Source organism: Triticum dicoccoides, chromosome 2B (genome assembly GCF_002162155.2).
Source record: "Triticum dicoccoides isolate Atlit2015 ecotype Zavitan chromosome 2B, WEW_v2.0, whole genome shotgun sequence".
Taxonomy (NCBI): domain Eukaryota; kingdom Viridiplantae; phylum Streptophyta; class Magnoliopsida; order Poales; family Poaceae; genus Triticum; species Triticum dicoccoides.
This window is the reverse complement of record NC_041383.1, coordinates 576131564-576151673: the sequence shown is the minus strand read 5'-3', so window position 1 is coordinate 576151673 and position 20110 is coordinate 576131564.

Genomic DNA, 20110 nt, shown 5'->3' with positions numbered 1-20110 from the left:
CGAAGGCCGGTCTTCCTAGCAATGCATGATAGCTGCTTTGGAAGGGTGCGATAGTGAAGAGCAGCTCTTCGCTTCTGGAGTTGCCTGGGGAGCCGAATGTTACTTCCAGCACGATAGAGCCCCTGGCACAGGCTTCAACACCCAGTATCACTCCTTCCAAGGTGGTATTGCTTTGTTTAATTCTGGATGGGTCTATCCCCATCCTGCGGACGGTGTCCTCGTATATTAAATTGAGACCACTGCCGCCGTCCATTAGGACACGGGTGAGATGGTATCCGTCGATTATTGTGTCAAGCACCAAGGCCTGTGATCCTCCTTGCCGAATTGTAGTTCGGTCGTCCATGCGATCGAAAGTGATCAGACGAGACATCCAGTAGTGAGACGTGGGTACGACGGGCTCTACATCGTGCACTTCTATGGGTGCGCGTTCATGCCTTCTCGTGGATGTGTGAGTCACGTGGATCATGTTTATTCTTTTAACCTCTGGCGGGAATTTTTTCTGTCCCCCAGTGTTCGGATGGGGAGGTGCATCCTTGTCTTCGCTTGGTGTGTCCCTCCCCTTGTGTTCGGCATTTAATTTGCCGGCCTGCTTGAAGACCCAGCACTCTCTATGGGTGTGGTTCGCAGGTTTCTCTAGGGTGCCATGAATTTGGCATAGTCTATCTAGGACTCTGTGTAGACCGGACGGTCCATCTTTACTGCCTTTGAATGGCTTCTTTTGCTGATCAGGTCGAGAGCCCCTGGATCCGGCATTGACCGTCGTGTTGTCTGGGCTCTCTTCCTTGTTTTGGCGTTTGTTTCTATTACGCCTTGGCTTCCCGTTGCCATCCCTTATTTCGGATGTGCTGGGGTTGCTGGTGCCTTACGGGCCAGCAAACTATCCTCACCCATGCAAAAGCAGGTCATAAGGCTTGTTAAGGCTGCCATTGTCCTTGGCTTTTCTTGGCCGAGGTGGCGGGCGAGCCATTCGTCACGGATGCTGTGTTTGAAAGCCGCTAAGGCTTCGGCGTCCGGACAGTCGACAATTTGATTCTTCTTAGTGACGAATCTATTCCAAAGCTTGCAGGCGGACTCTCCGGGCTGTTGTATTATGTGACTTAGATCGTCGACATCCGGAGGCCGGACATAAGTCCCTTGAAAATTGGCCCTGAAAGCATCTTCAAGTTCCTCCCAACTCCCAATTGAGTTTTCAGGGAGGCTTTTCAACCAGTGTCGAGCTGGTCCCTTCAAGTTGAGGGGAAGGTATTTGATGGCGTGGAGGTCATCCCCATGAGCCATGTGAATATGCAGGATAAAATCCTTGATCCAGACCCCTGGGTCTGTCGTGCCGTCGTATGCCTCTATGTTCACAGGTTTAAAGCCTTGTGGGAATTCATGGTCCAGGGGGTGAGCAACCCCTCTGTATCTGGGCGCATTGTGGCATGTAGTCGGCTGTTGTTGTGTCCGGGGTTGATTCCGAACTGGTATCTGGCTTGTATGAGCGTTTGGGTGACCATAGTCCTGCGCTGGGGTGTGTCTTCTAGATCCATATATGGACCTGGCTGCACCGGCCTTCTTATCCGGATGCTCGCGTGGATCGTGCGCAGTGTCCACGGCTGCTCTGTTATTGTTGTGAGGCGGTACGTCTGGTTTCATGGTCGAATTTTCTTTTGGTGGAACGGCCACGTCGTCGAATTCTGGCAGTAGCTTGCGCTTCGGATAGCTTTTCGTATGTCGGTCATCACCATATCTCTCTTGAGTGTCTAGCACCTTATTCCATCTGTGACTTAGCTTTTCCTGTGCAGCCTTGAGCCGTTGCTTTTGCTTTTCTAGACTTCTTGCGGTGGCCATAAGCTTTCTGTGGAGGTTGTCTCGTTCCACTTGTTCGTCCAGGATGATGAATGCATCATCGTCCGGACTGTCTTCCTGTTCTAGGGTCATGAGCTCGTCCGTACGGATCATTGTGATCGGGTATTTGCTCCGAACTTGATTTGGCGTGACCTGGCTCATCCTGCTCCATCGCTGGGTCCATGTGGTCATTATTGCTTTCGTAGTTTGCAGGTATATCAACCCTTCTTGCACTCTTGTCGCTATTTTTGCCATTGCTAACTTTGAGCGGCGTCTGCGCTGCCTCTTTGGCTTTTGCCTGGGTGTTTTATCGTCCGAAATGCCGTCCTTATTGGGCGTATGTACCATGTATATATCGTGTGACAAGGTAGTGGTCCCGCGCTCTAGGGATTCTGGAGCCTCTCCTGTATCATCGTCCATACCGTCGATGTCTTGAGAGTCAAGCACGTCGGTTAATTCTTCGATTGTGGCAATGAAGTGGGTGGTGGGTGGGCGCCGAATTCCTTCGTCGCCTACTTCCCACTCGGGCTGGACATAGTTCGGCCCAGAGTTTCCTGACAAAGAGAGAGATTTGAAAGAGTGCAGCATGTCGCCGAAGGGCGCGTGCTGAAAGATGTCCGCGGCGGTAAACTCCATTACCTGAGCCCAACATAGCTTGACCGGCTCAGGAGCGTGCGGACCGGAACCAACGACCGTATACGAGTCTGGGGGTCCGGGGATACAGGTTTCCGTAGAGATGCGGCCTGTGTTTGGCTCCACCCCGATGAGTGTGCGGCCTGCGGGGCGGGGTGCATCCCTCCGTCCTTGGGCAACGCAACCTGTTTCGGATTTAGATCCGGGGCTATTGCAGGGATGATGTTCCGAGCATTGTCCGACAGCAGGTCTAGGCCGTGCTCGTCGTGACTGTCCGGCGTTCCTGGCGCTGGTTCGAATCCGTCGAAGATCAAGTCTCTGCGGGCATCTGCCGTGTAGTTCGAGTTTCCGAACCTGATCTGGTAGCCAGGGGCGACACTATCGATCTGCTCCAACTGGCCAAGCGAATTGGCCCGCAGTGCGAAGCTCCCGAACACGAAGGTCTGTCCGGGGAAAGAAGTCTCACCCTAGACCGTGTTGTTGACGATTGAAGACGCCATCAAGCCTTGAAGTGATGACACAGAGGAACTCTCAATGAAAGCACCAATCTCGGTGTCAAAACCGGCGGATCTCGGGTAGGGGGTCCCGATCTGTGCGTCTTAGGCTGATGGTAACAGGAAGCAAGGGACACAATGTTTACCCAGGTTCGGGCCCTCTCGACGGAGGTAAAACCCTACTTCCTGCTTGATTAATATTGAAGATATGTGGAATACAAGAGTAGATCTACCACGAGATCGTAGAGGCTAAACCCTAAGAGCTAGCCTATGATGGTACAATTGTAATTGTGATCGGCCTTCTAAGGACCATGCTCTCCGCTTTATATAGACACCGGAGAGATAGGGTTTACACGGAGTCGGTTACAAGGAAGGAAACATAATATCCAGATCGTCAAGCTTGTCTTCCACGCAAAGGAGAGTCCCATCCGGACACGAGCCGAAGTCTTGAGTCTTGTATCTTGACGCTTCTATAGTCCGGACGATGAATATAGTCCGGCTGTCCGGATACCCCCTTATCTAGGACTCCCTCACTTACCTCAGCCGCCGATGGGTCGTCCGGATTGCCAAGACGAGGCTAGGGGGTGAGGGGCTACGTGGCCATTTAGGCTCCTGAGACACGATGCTTAGGAGTCCCCCTTGACATGCGAACAACTTGGGAAAGGAGGTGCGAGGGCAAGCCTTGGCATTCTGCGTTAGCAGGGCCCGGGCCCGCGCATACCTCAACCGCCGTTGGGTCGTCCGGATCGCCAGGACGAGACCAAGGGGTGAGGAGCTACGCGGCCAGTTAGGCTCCTGAGACGCGATGCTCAGGAGTCCCCCATGACGTACGAACGACTTGGGAAAGGGGGGACGAGAGTTGGGCCTTGGTATTCTGCATCGGCAGGGCCCGGGCCCGCGCATACCTCAACCGTCGTTGGGTCGTCCAGATCACCAGGATGAAACCAAGGGGTGAGGGGCTACGCAGCTAGTTAGGCTGCCGAGACACGATGCTCAGGAGTCCCCCTTGACGTATGAACAAATCATCATACCTTTCCTCGTCGAGCTCTCTCACTCGGGAGGGGCGCGCGAAGACCAGGTCTGTGGGACCTGGTAGGGTGGCGTATGCCATGCGTGACCTGAGCGTAGCCCCCATTGTCGGTGTCAAAACCGGCGGATCTCGGGTAGGGGGTCCCGAACTGTGCGTCTAAGGCTAATGGTAATAGGAGGTTGGGGACACGATGTTTACCCAGGTTCGGGCCCTCTTGATGGAGGTAATACCCTACTTCCTGCTTGATTGATCTTGATGATATGAGTATTACAAGAGTTGATCTACCACGAGATCGTAGAGGCTAAACCCTAGAAGCTAGCATATGATTATGATTGTTGTCATCCTACGGGCTAAACCCTCCGGTTTATATAGACACCGGAGGGGGCTAGGGTTACATAGAGTCGGTTACAGAGAAGGAGATATACACATCCGAATCGCCAAGCTTGCCTTCCATGCAAAGGAGGGTCCCATTTGGACACGAGACGAAGTCTTCAATCTTGTATCTTCATAGTCCAACAGTCTGGCCAAAGTATATAGTCCAGCTGTCCGAGGACCCCTTAATCCCGGACTCCCTTAGTAGCCCCTGAACCAGGCTTCAATGACGATGAGTCCGGTGCACAGACTGTCTTTGGCATTGCAAGGCGGGTTCCTTCTCCGAATACTCCATAGAAGATTTTGAGTACGAGAGTCATGTCCGGCTCTGCAAAACAAATTCCACATACCACCGAAGAGAGAACAATATTCCACAAATCTAATCTGCTAACAACCTTTGGTAGCGTGACATTACGCCACGGCCCGGTCATTATTCGAACCATTTTTCATAACCAACCTGCTACTGCACGTATTGCAAGGCAGTTTTATTGGCACGTCTTGTCGAAGCAGGGATCGTGTCCCCTTATCACGGGATTCTCATCAATACGGGTGTGGGTAACCCACCCGCGCCATCGATGCGGCGCTTGGGGAATAAGCGAGTTTATAGGGCAACTGAGGAGGCGCATAGTTTTTACCGCCTTTATAGAGACAAGGATTCCTCCTTTTCACCCATGCCTTCTTCTCCCTCTACTCATCCATTCCCGCACGCTCGAACCCTAGCGCCCAAGCGTTTGTCTTCTCCATTCAAAGAGATCTTCCGAAAATGTCCGGATCCGGAGCAGGAGGCAAGTGGATGGCCTCTACCGTTTGGGAGAAGGATATCAAAAAGCTTCAGGAGGCCGGGTATTTGGCCAAGAAAATCGGCCACCGCCTTCCGACAGCGGGACAGATCGTCCCTACTCCAGAACCCCATGAGAGTGTTGTATTCCTCCCACATTTTGTCCGCGGGCTAGGGTTTCCCCTCCACCCATTTGTTCGCGACATCATGTATTATTACGGGATTGATTTCCTGATCTATCCCCTAATTCATTCCTCAACAACTCGACATTCATCGTCATGTGCGAGGCCTTTCTTCGCATCTCGCCACACTTCGGCTTATGACTGAAGATTTTTAATGTGAAGCCCAAGGTAGTGAGCGGCGAGCACGCTGAGTGCGGAGGCGCCATGGTGAGCAAGATGCCCAAAGTCACATGGCCATCAGGTACTTTCAATGGTTTCGTCAAGGAGTGGCAGCAGCAGTGTTTTTACATCACTGAGCCGCGCGGCAAGAAGTGGGCCACTGCTCCCGAATTCCGATTCGGAGCCCCCTTGTGGCTTACGTCCTGGCCCAAGAAAGGCCTGAACTGGTCTTCGTCCGATGAACTGTCGGTGCTCTAGACACACATCAAGGATATGGAAGACAAGAACATCAAACTTGTCAATGTAGTCCACGTGATGTTAGTTCGCCTGATTCTTCCTTGCCAGCACCGAGCTTGCAATTTGTGGGAATTCGACTCGTCCAAGCACCAGACCCTACGGGAGCTCTATGGTTCCTTGCACAAGGACATTTGGAAGGTGCTTTTTAAGTCCGGCAAATCGTGTCCGGACTCCACCGAGAACAGTGGGTACCAAATGTTCGGCAATTCATATGTTTCATTGGCATATCCCGAGGAAAATGCTTTAACGTGTCTTCCACAATTCTCCTAGGGATGGACGAAGAAAGCGGGGCGGATCCACTGTCGGCCCCACTGCCGGAAGAATCGGCCGGCCCACTTCTTACGAAGATGCTGGTCCCAGCGCCTTACAAGGCGCCGAAGAAGAAGGCCGAGAAGGAGGCCAGGGGCGGCCTTCATTGCCGCGCTGCTTCAGAATCAAAATCCGAAGACTCCAATGCCCATTCTTCCTCCGAAGAGAACTGATACGTCTCCAACGTATCTATAATTTTTGATTGTTCCATGCTATTATATTACCTGTTTTGGATGTTTATCGGCTTTACTTTACACTTTTATATCATTTTTGGGACTAACCTACTAACCGGAGGCCCAACCCGTATTGCTGTTTTTTTTGCCTATTTCAGTGTTTCGAAGAAAAGGAATATCAAACGGAGTCCAAATGGAATGAAACCTTCAGGAGCATGATTTTTGGAACAAACGTGATCCAGAGGACTTGGAGTGCAAGTCAAGAAGCAATCGAGGAAGCCACAAGGGTGGAGGGCACCCCCCTACTGGGCGCGCCCCCTATCTCATGGGCCCCTCAGGCGTCCACCGACGTACTTGTTCCTCCTATATATACCCATGTACCCCGAAACCATCAGGGGAGCCACCGAAAAACTATTTCCGCCACCGTAACCTTCTGTATCCGCGAGATCCCATCTTAGAGCCGTCACCGGCACTCTGCCGGAGGGGGAATCCACCACAGAGGGCCTCTACGTCAACTCCAAGGCCTCTCCGATGAGTTGTGAGTAGTTTACCATAGACCTTCGGGTCCATAGTTATTAGCTAGATGGCTTCTTCTCTCTCTTTGAATCTCAATACCATGTTCTCCTTCCTCTTCTTGGAGATCTATTCGATGTAACTCTTTTTGCGGTGTGTTTGTCGAGATCTGATGAATTGTGGGTTTATGATCAAGTTTATCTATGAGAAATATTTGAATCTCCTCTGAATTCTTTTATGTATGATTGAGTTATCTTTTCAAGTCTCTTCGAATTATCGGTTTGGTTTGGCCTACTAGATTGATCTTTCTTGCCATGGGAGAAGTGCTTAGCTTTGGGTTCAATCTGGCGGTGTCCTTTCCCAGTGACAGCAGGGGCAGCAAGGCACGTATTGTATTGTTGCCATCGAGGATAAAAAGATGGGGTTTATATCATATTGCATGAGTTTATCCCTCTACATCATGTCATCTTTCTTAAAGCGTTACCCTGTTCTTATGAACTTAATACTCTAGATGCATGCTGGATAGCGGTCGATGTGTGGAGTAATAGTAGTAGATGCAGGCAGGAGTCGGTCTACTTGTCACGGACGTGATGCCTATATACATGATCATGCCTAGATAATCTCATAATTATTCGCTTTTCTATCAATTGCTCGACAGTAATTTGTTCACCCAATGTAATACTTATACTATCTTGAGAGAAGCCACTAGTGAAACCTATGGCCCCCGGGTATATCTTTTATCATATAAGCTTTCAATCTACTTTTATTTGCATCTTTACTTTTCCAATCTATATCATAAAATACCAAAAATATATTTATCTTCTCATATTATCTCTATCAGATCTCACTTTCGCAAGTGGCTGTGAAGGGATTGACAACCCCTTTATCGCGTTGGTCGCGAGTTCTTTGTTTGTTTTGTGTAGGTGCGTGGGACTTGTGAGGAGCCTCCTACTGGATTGATACCTTGGTTCTCAAAAACTGAGGGAAATACTTACGCCACTGTGCTGCATCACCCTTTCCTGTTCAAGGAAAACCAACGCAAGCTCAAGACGTAGCAAGAAGGATTTCTGGCACCGTTGCCGAGGAGGTCTTCGCCCAAGTCAAGACATACCAAGTACCCATCACAAACTCATCTCCCTCACATTTGCATTATTTGCCATTTGCCTCTCATTTTCCTCTCCCCCACTTCACGCTTGCCGTTTTATTCGCCCTCTCTTTCCCAATCTCCTCTCTTTTCCGCTTGCCTTCTTCTTCCTCTCTCTTTCGCTTGCCTTTTTCTATTTGCTTGTGTGTTGGATTACTTGTCTCCAGGGCGCAAGATAATACCAAATTGTGTGATTTCTCCAATACCAATAATAATGATTTCCTTAGTACTCCGATTGCTCCTCTTAATGATGTTGAGTCTTGTGAAATCAATACTGCCTTTCTGAATCTTGTTATGAAAGATCAAATCTCTGGCCTTCCTAGTGAAGATGCCGCTACCCATCTAAACAACTTTGTTGATTTGTGTGAGATGCAAAAGAAAAAAGATACAGATAATGATATCGTTAAATTGAAGTTATTTCCATTTTCACTTAAGATCGTGCTAAAGTTTGGTTTTCGTCTTTGCCTAAAAATAGTATTGATTCTTGGAACTAGTGCAAAGATGCTTTTATCTCTAAGTATTTTCCTCCCGCTAAGATCATCTCCCTTAGGAACGATATTATGAATTTTAAACAACTTGATCATGAGCATGTTGCCCAATCTTGGGAAAGAATGATATTGATGATTCGCAATTGCCCTACTCATGGTTTGAATTTATGGATGATCATACAAAACTTTTATGCCGGATTGAATTTTGCTTCTAGAAATCTTTTAGATTCGGCTGCCAGAGGCACGTTCATGGAAATCACCTTAGGAGAAGCTACAAAACTCCTTGATAATATCATGGCTAATTATTCTCAGTGACGCACCGAACGATCTACTAGTAAAAAAGTGCATGCTATAGAAGAAATTAATGTTTTGAGTGGAAAGATGGATGAACTTATGAGATTGTTTGCTACTAAGAGTGCTTCTATTGATCCCAATGATATGCCTTTGTCTACTTTGATTGAGAATAATAATGAATCTATGGATGTAACTTTGTTGGTAGGAATAATTTTGGAAACAATGCTTATAGAGGAAACTTTAATCCTAGACCGTTCCCTAGTAATTCCTCTAATAATTATGGAAATTCCTACAATAATTCTTATGGTAATTTTAATAAGATTCCCTCTTATTTTGAAAATAGTGTGAAATAATTTATGATCTCTCAAAAGAATTTTAATGCTTTGCTTGAAGAAAAATTGCTTAAAGTTAATGATTTGGCTAGGAACGTTGATAGACTTTCGCTTGATGTTGATTCTTTGAAACTTAGATCTACTCCTCCTAAGCATGATATCAATGAGTCTCTCAAATCTATGAGAAGTTCCATTGATGAATGCAAAGAAAGAACCGCTAGATTGCGTGCTAAGAAAGATTGCTTTGTTAAACCGTGTTCTTCTAGTTTCCATGAAAATAATGATGAAGATCTTAAAGTTATTGATATGTCCCCTATTAGATCTTTGTTTTGCAATATCAATCTTGATAATGATTGGACTGGAGATGAGTCAACTTAAGTTAAAATGCATCCCAATAATTTGGAGTTTTTATATCTTGATGCTAAATTTGGTAAAACTGGGATTGGAGAGGTCAAGACTTTAAATAGCATTGAACCCACTATCTTGGATTTAAAGAAATTTAATTATGATAATTGTTCTTTAGTAGATTTTATTTCTTTGTTCCAATCCGTGTTGAATTCTCCTCATGCTTATAGTCAAAATAAAGCCTTTACCAAACATATTATTGATGCCTTGATGCAATTTTTTGATGAAAAACTTAATTTGGAAGTTTCTGTACCTAGAAAACTTAATGATGAGTGGGAACCTACTATAAAGATTAAAATTAAAGATTATGAGTGTTTTGCTTTATGTGATTTGGGTGCTAGTGTTTTCACAATTCTGAAAACTTTATGTGATATTCTAGGTTTCCATGATCGTGATTTTTGCTCTTTAAATTTGCACCTTGCGGATTCCACCATTAAAAAGCCAATGGGAAGAATCAATGATGTCCTCATTGTTGCAAATGGAAATTTGGTGCATTGGATTTTATCATTCTTGATATAGATTGCAATCTTTCTTGCCCTATTATTCTTGGTAGACCTTTCCTTAGAACTATTGGCGCGATTATTGATATGAAGGAAGGGAATATTAGATTCCAATTTCCATTAAGGAAAGGCATGGAGCACTTTCAAGAAAGAAGATTAAATTACATTATGAATCTATCATGCGAGCTACTTATGAATCAAGTGCCAAAGATGTCACTACTTAGATCTATCTTCGCTTTTATGCCTAGCTAGGGGCGTTAAACGATAGCGCTAGTTGGGAGGCAACCCAATTTTCTGTGTGTTTTTATATTTTTGTTCCTTTTTAGTAATAAATTTTGCATCTACTTTCTATTTAGATGTGTTTGCATGTTTTATTTAGTGTTTGTGCCAAGTAGAACCTATAGGATAACCTATGGTATGAGTTAATTTGATTCTGCTGAAAACCAGAAACTTTGCGCTCACGAGAAAACATTCAATAAATCACAGACACGTGCTTTTGCGTTGATTCGTTTTGCTGTAGATCAATAGACAAATGGCCTAGGACGTCCTATTTTGGTAGGATTTTTGGAGTTCCAGAAGTAACCGAAAGTTACAGATTGCTACAGACTGTTCTGTTTTTGGCAGATTCTGCCTTTCGTGTGTTGTCTGCTTATTTTGATGCATCTATGGCTAGTATGTAAGGGTATGAACCATAGAGAACTTGGAATACAGTAGGTTTAACACCAATATAAACAAAGAATGAGTTCATTACAGTATCTTATGTGGTGGTTTTTCTTTCTTGCACTAACGGAGCTTATGAGATTTCCTGTTGAGTTTTGTGTTGTGAAGTTTTCAAGTTTTTGGTAAAGATTTGATGGACTATGGAATAAGGAGTGGCAAGAGCCTAAGCTTGGGGATGCCCATGGCACCCCAAGATATTCAAGAATAGCCAAAAGCCTAAGCTTGGGGATGCCCCGGGAAGGCATCCCCTCTTTTGTCTTCGTTCATTGGTAACTTTACTTGGAACTATATTTTTATTCGCCACATGATATGTGTTTTGCTTGGAGCGTCGTGTATGATATTAGTATTTGCTTGTTAGTTTACCACAATCATCCTTGCTGTACACACCTTTTGGGAGAAGCCCACTTGATTGGGATTTATTAGAATACTCTATGTGCTTCACTTATATCTGTTGAGCTAGATAATTTTTGCTCTAGTGCTTCACTTATATCTTTTAGAGCACGACGGTGGCTTAATTTTGAAGAAATTGTTAATCTCTCATGCTTCACTTATATTATTTTGAGAGTCTCTTAGAACAGCATGGTATTTTCTATGGTTATAAAATTGGTCCTAGAATGGTAGGCATCCAAGTTGGGTATAATAAAAACTATCATAGAAGTGAATTGGATGCTATGATCAATTTTATACTTGATAATTGTTTTGAGATATGGATGTAGTGATATTAGAGTCATGCTAGTTGGGTGATTATGAATTTAAAGAATGCTTGTGTTGAAGTTAGCAAGTCCCGTAGCATGCACGTATGGTTAAAGTTGTGTAACAAATTTGAAACATGAGGTGTTCTTAGAGTGTGCATCCTTATGTGTGGCGGTCGGGGACGAGCGATGGTCTTTTCCTACCAATCTACCCCTCTAGGAGCATGCACGTAGTGCTTGGTTTTTGATGACTTGTAGATTTTTGCAATAAGTATATGAGTTCTTTTGACTAATGTTGAGTCCATGGATTATACACACTCTCACCTTCCATCATTGCTAGCTTCTTCGGTACCGTGCATTGCCCTTTGTCACCTTGAGAGTTGGTGCAAACTTCGCCGGTGCACCCAAACCCTGTGATACGATACGCTCTATCACACATAAACCTCCTTATATCTTCCTCAAAACATCCACCATACCTACCTATTTATGGCATTTCCATAGCCATTCCGATATATATTGCCATGCAACTTTCCACCATTCCGTTTTTCATCATGACATACATTACTATTGTCATATTGCCTTGCATGATCATGTAGTTGACATCGTATTTGTGGCAAAGCCACCATGCATAAATTTTCATACATGTCACTCTTGATTCATTGCCCATCCCGGTACACCGCCGGAGGCATTCATATAGAGTCATATCTTGTTCTAGTTTCGAGTTGTAATTCATGAGTTGTAAATCATAGAAGTGTGATGATCATCATTATTAGAGCATTGTCCCTAAAAAAAGGCCAAAGAAAAAAAAGAAAAAAAAGAAAAGAAAAAAGGGGGCAATGTTACTATCTCTTTTCCACACTTGTGCTTCAAAGTAGCACCATGTTCTTCATATAGCGAGTCTCATATGTTGTCACTTTCATATACTAGTGGAATTTTTCATTATAGAACTTGGCTTGTATATTCCTATCAAATGCCCTAGGTCTTCGTGAGCAAGCAAGTTGGATGCACACCCACTAGTTTATTTTGTTGAGCCTTCATACATTTATAGCTCTAGTGCATCCGTTGCATGGAAATCCCTACTCCTCATGTTGACATCAATTGATGGGCACCTCCATAGCCCGTTGATTATCCTCGTCAATGTGAGACTTTGTCCTTTTTTGTCTTCTCCACACAATCCCCATCATTATTCTATTCCACCCATAGTGCTATATCCATGGCTCACGCTCATGTATTGCGTGAAAGTTGAAAAAGTTTGAGATTATTTAAGTACGAAACAATTGCTTGGCTTGTCATCGGGGGTGTATAAGATGGGAGCATTTTTGTGTGACGAAAATGAAGCATATTCTAACTATATGATTTTGTAGGGATCAACTTTCTTTAGCCATGTTATTTTGAGAAGACATGATTGCTTTGATTAGTATGCTTGAAGTATTACTGTTTCTTATGTCAATATGAACTTCTATTTTGAATCATTTGGATCTGAACATTCATGCCACAATAAAGAGAAATACATTGAGAATTATGCTAGGTAGCATTCCACATCAAAAATTCTGTTTTTATCAATTACCTACTCGAGGACGAGCATTAAGCTTGGGGATGCTTGATACGTCTCCAACATATCTATAATTTTTGATTGTTCCATGCTATTATATTACCTGTTTTGGATGTTTATGGGCTTTACTTTACACTTATATATCATTTTTGGGACTAACCTACTAACCGGAGGCCCAGCCCGTATTGCCGTTTTTTGCCTATTTCAGTGTTTCGAAGAAAAGGAATATCAAACGGAGTCCAAATGGAATGAAACCTTCGGGAGCATGATTTTTGGAACAAACGTGATCCAGCGGACTTGGAGTGCCAGTCAAGAAGCAATCGAGGAAGCCACGAGGGTGGAGGGCGCCCCCCTACTGGGTGCGCCCCCTATCTTGTGGGCCCCTCGGCGTCCACCAACGTAATTCTTCCTCCTATATATACCCATGTACCCTGAAACCATCAGGGGAGCCACCGAAAAACTATTTCCGCCATCGTAACCTTCTGTATCCGCGAGATCCCATCTTGGAGCCCTCCCCGGCACTCTGCTGGAGGGGGAATCCACCACGGAGGGCCTCTACATCAACTCCAAGGCCTCTCCGATGAGTTGTGAGTAGTTTACCACAGACCTTCGGGTCCATAGTTATTAGCTAGATGGCTTATTCTCTCTCTTTGAATCTCAATACCATGTTCTCCTTCCTCTTCTTGGAGATCTATTCAATACTCTTTTTGCGGTGTGTTTGTCGCGATCCAATGATTTGTGGGTTTATGATCAAGTTTATCTATGAGAAATATTTGAATCTCCTATGTATTCTTTTATGTATGATTGAGTTATCTTTGCAAGTCTCTTGGAATTATCGGTTTGGTTTGTCCTACTAGATTTATCTTTCTTGCCATGGGAGAAGTGCTTAGCTTTGGGTTCAATCTTGCGGTGTCCTTTCCCAGTGATAGCAGGGGCAGCAAGGCATGTATTGTATTGTTGCCATCAAGGATAAAAAGATGGGGTTTATATCATATTGCATGAGTTTATCCCTCTACATCATGTCATCTTTCTTAAAGCGTTACTCTGTTCTTATGAACTTAATACTCTAGATGCATGCTGGATAGCGATCGATGTGTGGATTAATAGTAGTAGATGCAGGCAGGAGTCGGTCTACTTGTCATGGATGTGATGCCTATCATGCCTAGATAATCTCATAATTATTCGCTTTTCTATCAATTGCTCAACAGTAATTTGTTCACCCACCGTAATACTTTCGCTATCTTGAGAGAAGCCACTAAAACCTATGGCCCCCGGGTCTATCTTTTATCATATAAGCTTTCAATCTACTTTTATTTGCATCTTTACTTTTCCAATCTATATCATAAAATACCAAAAATATATTTATCTTATCATATTATCTCTATCAGATATCACTTTCGCAAGTGGCCGTGAAGGGATTGACAACCCCTTTATCGCATTGGTTACGAGTTCTTTGTTTGTTTGTGTAGGTGCTTGGGACTTGTGAGGAGCCTCCTACTGGATTGATACTTTGGTTCTCAAAAACTGAGGGAAATACTTACGCTACTGTGCTGCATCACCCTTTCCTCTTCAAGGAAAACCAACGCAAGCTCAAGACGTAGCAAGGACAAGGAGGAGAAAGAAGATGAATCCCCCATAGGGGGAAGAAAGAAAAGAACGACCTCCACATCATTGGAGGCCGAATCACCTAAAAGGGGAAAAAACCCTCTTCCAGAGGAGTCTTCCGCTACTGCCGATAGCAGCTCGGAGTGGGATCCCAAGGTCTAGCCCCTGGTGAACTCATGAGTATACAAAGCCCGAACATGCTTATGCATCCAGGCTCATCATGGCATAATATTTTAATCTGAGCCATACTTTTTGCAGTCCGGCAAGGTCCCGCACCGAACAATCCTTGTCGGAGGATTCGCTAAGCTCGGATGCTATAGAGAGCGAGACACCCCCGAAGGCCCCTTCCCCTAAACATGGGAATGACAACGAGGTGTCATCCCAGAAGGACCCAGACAAAGGAGGGGGGGGGGAGATTGTAAAGGCAGCGCCAAGAGGCCAAACTTCAGGGGCCGGATATGGGAGAGAAGGCTCCCATGAGCGTCAACGGCGGGGGCGATCTCGAATTTGGCCCCTGGCCGGACATAGTCTCGGAGACCTCTACGGCTCCAAGATCAGGCAAGCGGCCTCCCTTGGCTGGAGGGGGTGTGCCTGCTCCTCGGCAACCTTTGTCCAACCGGAGATGCCAGACAGCTTATCGACGGCGCTAAAAACTGCTTCCATCATCGATGAACACCGTGACCTTATGGGCGCTGTGATTGAGAAGATCCAGTCCGCTGAGAGTGGACTGAATGAATCCTGCATCAGCCTTATAAAAGGCTTTGAGGTATGTTTTGTGAGGTTGTGAAGAGTGTCATAGTATAGATAATTGTCAGGACCCCGACTCAATGCCACATCGATCTAGCATGTAACACCTCATATCACTTTGCGGCCTCACGCACGGTATTCCCACGGGTGTCGCCTTACCTTTGCCCGGGACCGTTTGCGCCTTTTGGCTCACGTATATGATGATGTCGCTAGCATCCATATGATAAAGAGTCCGGGCTGACATGACTAGTCGTAAACCCAAAGTGGCACAGACTTACAGGGACAGGCATCCATGACCCAGCATCGAACGTGTCGGTCATCAGCGAGTGAATCCAGGCTGTAGCACTGGGCTAGCAGGACTCCGGTGAACCGGGCTGTAGCGGGCTAACAGGACTCCGGTATTCATCGCGTGACATTTCCCCGAAGGGACAGACACAGGAACGAAGAAGGACACATGCCGGCCAGCCTAAGTGTTCCGGAGCAGTAGCAAGCTACCAAGGCTCAATGGAAACACTAGGAGACAATTCCCGGTAAGAGAGGCTACTAAAGATAAACAACTAGATGGTCAGATCCCACACATACCAAGCATTTCAATAAAATACACACAATATGCTCGATATGTGCAAATACAACATGGCATCACAACATGACTCTACGACTCAAGTATTTAATCAATAGGCTCCGAGGAGCGAGATATTACAAACAGGGGTCTCATGACCCAACATTCAGAGCATACAAATCAAGCACAAGCGGAAGCTATCATGTCTGAGTACAGACATCTATAAATGAAAAAGGGTGAGAAGCCTGACTATCTACCAAATCCTGCCGAGGTACAAGATCGTAGCTGAGGTAACAAGCTAAACGTCGAAGACCACGCGGAAATACTAGTGAGACTGAAGTCTCTCTGCAAAAACATAAAATAGGCAAACGTGAGTACAAATGTACCCAGCAAGACTTACATCAGAACTATCTACATATGCATCATTATCAACAAAGGGGGTTGGTGGGGTTTAACTGCAGCAAGCCAGCTTTGACTCGGTGGCTATCCTAAACTACGACTGCAAGCAACTCTTTTGAGGTGGCGCACACGAGTCCACATATTCACCATATCAATACACCACTATGGATCCGCTCCCGTCTCCCTACGAGAGAGCCATCCATAGCACTCACGCTTATCTTGCGTATTTTAGGGTATCCACTTTCACTTGTCTATGAACTGATATAAGCAACCCAAAAGTCCTTTACCGCGGACACGGCTATTCGAATAGATGATGTTAACCCTGCAGGGGTGTACTTCTTCATACATGTTTCCACCACTTAGCGTCTGCACACGACATGTGCTCGGCAGACTTCAAGCGAAAGCCGACGTGGGTGTAGACCACGACCTACGTAAACACTCAAGTCTCTAGTCCAGGTTTATCGCCTATTCGGGTTCCATCCATGAGGAGATCCGGCCGGAGTTTCGCTCACAGCCCCAAACGATGTGAACAGGGTTCCCGAGATACCAAACGGGCATCCGGTACACCGTGCCACGTACCTACCGCATCACAGCCCACCCCTACGGTCAGCGCTGTCCACGGCCTCCAGTAAGCTACAAACACCAGAAACTACTTGCAACTCCTGGACAGAGGACTAGGGTGAATAAGAAGTCGAGCGGGGTCATATTTCAGGGCCCAATGTATGGTAGTAGCTGAATCATGGATCACAAACACAGAACTCAGTTCCTGAGGACGGCTGCAATGAGACAACCCACCATGTACTCCTACATGGCCTCTCACCGCTACCTTTACCAAATCGTGTTCACATACTTAGCTCACACACAGTAGGACATGTTCACACACCTCTAATTCATCCCCGATGAATCAGACCTGACTCAACTCTAAGCAGTAGCAGGCATGACAAACAAACATGAATGAGTAGGCACAACAGGGCTCAAACAACTCCTACTCATGCTAGTGGGTTTCATCTATTTACTGTGGCAATGACAGGTCATGCAAAGGATAAAGGGGTTCAGCTACCGCAGCATGTAACAGTTGAATCGGTGTTGTCCTAATGCAGTAAAAGAGAGCAGGAGCGAGAGAGTGGGATTGTATCGGAATGAACAAGGGGGTTTTGCTTGCCTGGCACTTCTGAAGATAGCATTGAGTCTTCATCAGTGTCAACGATCACATCATCGGTATCACGTCTATCGAGAGGGGACAAATACCGGCAACACAGAAGGGAACACAATCAATGCAATGCACAATATGATGCATGATCATGACATGGCAAAATGAATGTGTCTTGGGCTAATGCAACTAGCAACAGATTAAATGAAGTTGGTTTGAATACAAGATTCAAATTCAAACTCCATATGTGATTATTCAAATGCCATTTAATTGATTTGTGCTAAACAGCAGCTATAAGTTGTTCTAACATGCATGAAAATGGTACAGATGGATTCCTTGAATTTTTCTGATAATTTTTCATATATAAATTATTGAATTTGGAGTTACGGTTAATTTTCTATGATTTATTGAAGTTTAGAATATATTCTGGAATTATAAATCATTTCCTAATTTATTTTAATTCCAGAAATACTTTACTGTGTCAGCATGACATCACCTTGACGTCATCAGGTCAACGGGGCAGATTCAGGTCAAACCTGACCAGTGGGGTCCACTGGTCAGTGACCCAGTCAACTAACCAGGTTAGTTAGCCCTAACTAACTTAGTTAGCCGGGCGGGGCCCGCATGTCAGTGGCCTATCTAATTAGCTAGGTTAATTAGCGCTAACTAATCTAACACTAATCTAGCAGGCGCCTGGGCCCACACGTCAGGGGGTCAAACCCCGGGTCAAACCCGCCGGAGTTGACCCGCGGCTTGTCGCCGGCGACGCCAGCAACGGCGGAGGGCGTCGGAAACGCTCCTTCGGCGACCAAATCGGCGACTGAGGGGCTCTACGCGTAGTTGGGAGTCGCCCGCATCCATCTGTGCAAACGGCAGGGGCTGAGGTGGCCCGAGCTCACCGGAACGGGGCCCGCGGCGGCAACCGGAGTTCGGGCCAGCACGGGCACGGGGCTACGCTTGGCGAGCGAGCGAGCTGAGAGGCTGGGCGGGCTCCTGGGAGATCCACGAGCTCGAGATCGTGCTCGGACGCGAGTTCGGTGACCTGCAACGACGGCGGCGACAGGCGTGACGGCGGTGAGCTTCCGCCGCGGTGGCCAGGGGGGATAGAGGAGGGATTCAACGGCGGGGAGAGAGGGGTTGGGAGCAGGAGCTCACAGCGGGTGCAGCGGTGGCCTCGGCGAGCTCGGGGAGGCACCGGAGCTCGCGAATCCTCGAAAGTTCGCCGGCGGCCGAAGGTTGGGGCCGAGCTTGAGGGCGACGCTGCAGGGCTTCCGGAGGGCCGTGGATCGGTGGGGAGGAAGAGGGGATCGGGGCGGAGCTCCCTGGGGCGTCGGTGAGGCGTGGGGTGGCCGGTAGCCACGGTGGCTCTCGTCGGTGGCGGCGGCTCCGTTCGGTCGCGGGAGGGGAAACAGAGGAGCGAGGGGGAGGGAGGTCCAGAGAGCGAGGGGGAAGTGAGAGGGGGTCGGGGCTGCGTGGCGTCGCGGGAGGGACCAGGGAAGGAGGAGGCAGCCAGGCAGGGAGGAGGTGGCCTCCTCGGCCGCGCGCGTGCGAGCACGCAGCTGCTCCCACTGGCAAGAGGAAGACGACAGGGGGGGAGTAGCGGTGGCGGGCTGGGCCGCGCTGGGCCGGTCCTGTTGGGCCACCAGGTGGGCTTCACAGGTAAGTCCTTCTCTCTTTTATTTCTGTTCTGTTTCTCTTTTCTATTTCTGCAATTTGTTTTTGGATTTGATTTAAAATATCAAATCATCTTATAAAATCCTGGAAATAATTATGGGTGCTTTCTGAATTATTTCAGTGACCCTTAACAATTTCCAACATTTATTTGAACATTTAAATTATTTATAGTATTCAAATGCCCAAAGTCAAATACAATATGGTTTATTCAAAAAATCCAAAAATGTCTTGGAAAAATATCCATCATCTCTGGATATGGTTTTCACCCTTTTCCAGTGATCATGAACATTTTTGCAAACCAATTTGGGTTCTTTGAAAATATTTTGAAGTTGAACCTATTTGCAATGCTTTGGTGCTAGGGCTTGGTCATCCCCATTTCAAATTTCATACAATTTAAACATGTTGCACACATGAAGCTAGCCTAGAGCATTACCAGAAGCTAGGGATGTGACAACTCACCCCCACTAAACAAGAATCTCGTCTCGAGATTCAAGCGTAGGGTAAGGTGAAGGGGAAACGCAAACTAGTATAATCTTCACGATCCAGGGTACACTTCAAATGGACGTTGATTCGTTCACCATCATTGTCTTGAAGTCTTGCCTTGAAAAATCCTGTCAACATGACATGGAGGAAAGAAGGAGACTCTAGAAGGGTCGATCTCCTCGAAGATCGAACAACTCAGGATTAACTCACGGAATGAGACATAGAACCATCTCTCGGGTTGAGACACGAGATACACATCAAGAGGGGTGGAAAGAAACGGATGACGAAGGTTCACTAGGTGGACAACAATTCTACACTTAAAAAGGTGGTAAACGATTGTCAACGTAGCGAGGAGTTGAGTTGCCATGAAACCACATCGAGACATCTTAGGAATGGTGACTCGTAGAGATATCCCCTTAAGTGGCAAAAAGAATTACCTTTGATATAGAGATCGTTGAGACTCTCTATATCAGCCGAAGGCAAATCACAGCAATCGATTGGTGGGGGTCGGTAGAATGGCATACTCGGACTTGGATGATGTGGATTACCTTGTTGAAGACAACGTAATGGATGATTTTGCTTATCACCGGAAATGGAAG